General features: G+C 39.9%; 1 pseudogene; it reads left to right on the top strand.

Annotated features, from left to right (window-relative positions):
* The first annotated feature begins 1,511 nt into the window (after positions 1-1,511).
* Positions 1,512-2,416, top strand: LOC461193 (small ribosomal subunit protein uS5-like; annotated as a pseudogene).
* Positions 2,417-3,430: the final 1,014 nt, after the last annotated feature.

Below are 3,430 nucleotides of genomic sequence, written 5' to 3'. Positions count from 1 at the left end.
TTGGTTTTATTTATTTCTAAGTATTTTGTTTATTTGTATCTATGATAAATGGAATTGCTTTCTTGGTTTCCTTGTCAGCTATTTTATTATTAATGTATAGAAATCATAGTGATTTTTATAGGTTAATTGTCTATCCTGCAACTTTACTGAATTTGTTTACCAATTCTAATAGTTTTCAGTGGATTCTTCTAGTTTTTCAAAATATAAGATCATGTCATATGCAAAGAGGGACAATTTGACTTTCTCTTTCCTAACCTGGTTGCCTTTTCTTTCTTTCTCTTACCATATTGTTCTGGCTAGGACTTTCAGCATTATATTGAATAAGAGTAGTAACACTGGGCATCCTTGTCTTGTTCCAGTTCTTAGAGAAAAGGTTTTCAGATTTTCCCCATTTATTATGATGTTAGCTGTGGATTTGTCATACATGGCCTTTGTTGTATTGAGGTATGTTACTCCTATGCCTAATTTGTGAAGAGTTTTTATTATGAAGCATTGTTGAATTTTATCAAATACTTTTTCTGCATCTATTGAGATGTTCAATATGGTTTTGTCCTTCATTCTGTTGATATGATGCATCACATCTATTAATTTGCATATATCAAACTATCCTTGCATCCCTAGGACAAATCTCATTTGATTTTGGTGTATTATCTTTTTGATGTGTTGTTAGATTCTGTTTGCTAGTATTTTGTTGAGGAATTTTGTGCCTATGTTCATCAGGGATATGTGCCTGTAGTCTTTTATTGTGTGTCCTTGTCTGGTCTTAGTGTCCAGGTATGTCTTGCTCATAGAATGATTTAGAAAGGATTCCTTCCTCTTTAATATTTTAGAATAGTTTAAGAAGAATTAGTGTTAGTTCTTCTTTATAATTTTGGTAAAATTCAGCAGTAAAGCCAGTTTACTGAGCTTTTCTTTGTTGGGAGATTTTTTATTACTGGTTCAATCTTATTACTCACTGATCTGTTTATGTTCCCTCTTTCTTCCTTGTTCAATCTTGGTAAGTTGTATAAGTCCAGGAATTTATCCATTTTCTCCAGGTTTTCCAACATGTTTAAGCGTAGCTTTTCATAACAGTCTCTGACAGTTGTTTATATTTTTGTGGTATTGGTTGTAATATTTCCCTTTTTATTTCTCATTTTGTTTATTTTGGTCTTTCTTTTATTCTTTGTTTTATCTAGGTAGCAGTTTACCAATTTTATCTTTTCAAAAAATGTTTTTGTTTAATTCATCCTTTGTATTTTTATTTTTAGTGTCCACTTTGTTTAGTTCTGCTCTAATATTCGTTATTTCTTTTTCCTATAAATTGGGGGTTAGATTTGTTCTTATTTTTGTAGTTTCTTGAGGTACATAGATTATTTTAAATTTTTCTACTTTTTTGATGTAGGCATTTATTATTATAAAATTCTACCTTAACATTGCTTTTGCTATATCCTAAAGGTTTTAGTACATTGTGCTTCTGTTTTCATTTGTTTAAAAATTAACTTCTTTCTTCTTCTCCAAGAAAACACCAAATGGCGGATGACGCTGGTGCAGCTGGGGAGTGGGGGGCCAGAGGCCCTGGTGGCCCTGGGATGGGGAACCACGGTGGCTTCCGTGGAGGTTTCGGCAGTGGCATCCAGGGCCAGGGTAGCGGCCATGGATGGGGCCAGGGCCGAGGCCGCGGAGCTCGTGGAGGCAAAGCTGAGGATAAGGAGTGGATGCCCGTCACCAAGCTGGGCCACTTGGTCAAGGACATGAAGATCAAGTCCCTGGAGGAGATCTATCTCTTCTCCCTGCCCATAAAGGAATCAGAGATCATTGACTTATTGACTTTTTCCTGGGGGCCTCTCTCAAGGATGAGGTTTTGAAGATTATGCCGGTGCAGAAGCAGACCCCTGCCGGCCAGGGCACCAGGTTCAAGGCGTTTGTTGCTGTCGGGGACTACAATGGCCACTTCTGTCTGGATGTTAAGTGCTCCAAGGAGGTGGCCACCGCCATCCGTGGGGCCACCATCCTGGCCACGCTCTCCATTGTCCCCGTGCGCAGAGCCTACTGGGGGAACAAGATCAGCAAGCCCCACACCGTCCCTTGCAAGGTTACAGGCCGCTGCAGCTCTGTGCTGCTGCACCTCATCCCTGCACCCAGGGGCACTGGCATCGTCTCCACACCTGTGTCCAAGAAGCTGCTCATGATGGCTGGTATCAATGACTGCTATACCTCAGCCCGGGGCTGCACTGCCACCCTGGGCAACTTCGCCAAGGCCACCTTTGATGCCGTTTCTAAGACCTACAGCTACCTGGTCCCCGACCTCTGGAAGGAGACTGTATTTACCAAGTCTCCCTATCAGGAATTCATTGACCACCTCCTCAAGACCCACACCAGAGTCTCCGTACAGCGGACCCAGGCTCCAGCTGTGGCTACAACATAGGGTTTTTATACAAGAAAAGTAAAGTGAATTAAGCCTGTAAAAAAAAAAATTAACTTCTTCATTGAGCTAGTGGTTGTTCAGGAGCATGTTTAATTTCCATCTATTTGTACAGTTTCCAAAGTTCTTTTTATTATTTATTTCTAGTTTTATTTTAAAAAAAAAATTGTTGAAACCTGTTTTGTGTCCCAATTTATAATCTATCCTGGAGAAGGCTCCATGTGTTGATGCAAAGAATGTATTTCTGCAGGTGCTGTGTAAAATATTCTGTAAATGTCTGTTAGGTCCATTTGGTTTAAAGAGCAGTTTAAATCCGCTGTTTCTTCGTTGCTTTTCTGTCTAGATGATCCGTCCAATGCTAAGAGTAGGATATTGAAGTCTCCAAATATTAATAATGTATTTGAATCCAATTGCTTTATATACCTGGGTGCATTGGTGTTGGGTGCATATATATTCAGAATTGTTACATCCTTTTGTTGAATTGTTTCTTTTATCATTATATAATGACATTGTTTGTCTATTTTTACTGTTTTTGACTTAAAGTCTGTTTTATCTGATATAAGTATAGCTACACCTGCTTGCTTTTGGTTTCCATTTATGTGGAATATCTTTTGCTGACTTAATGTTACAAAGACCCAGCACAATGCACTGGAAGAATGAAATACATAAAGCAAATCGGGTTTCCTAAGCATTTTTTTTTTTTTTTTTGAGACAGAGTTTCACTCTGTTGCCCAGGCTGGAGTGCAGTGTCATGATCTTTGTTCACTGCAAGCTCTGCCTCCCGGGTTCACAACATTCTCCTCCCTCAGTCTCCCAAGTAGCTGGGACTACAGGCGCCCGCCACCACGCCCAGCTAATTTTTTGTATTTTTAGTAGAGACAGGGTTTCACCGTGTTAGCCAGGATGGTCTCAATCTCCTGACATTGTGATCCACCGGCCTCGGCCTCCCAAAGTGCTGGGATTACAGACGTGAGCCACCACTCCCGGCCTCCTCTGCATTTTATGGAAACAACAGTCACTATCTGC

Source organism: Pan troglodytes, chromosome 3 (assembly GCF_028858775.2).
Source record: "Pan troglodytes isolate AG18354 chromosome 3, NHGRI_mPanTro3-v2.0_pri, whole genome shotgun sequence".
NCBI classification, from domain to species: Eukaryota; Metazoa; Chordata; class Mammalia; order Primates; family Hominidae; genus Pan; species Pan troglodytes.
This window is presented reverse-complemented; position numbering and strand designations above follow the sequence as displayed.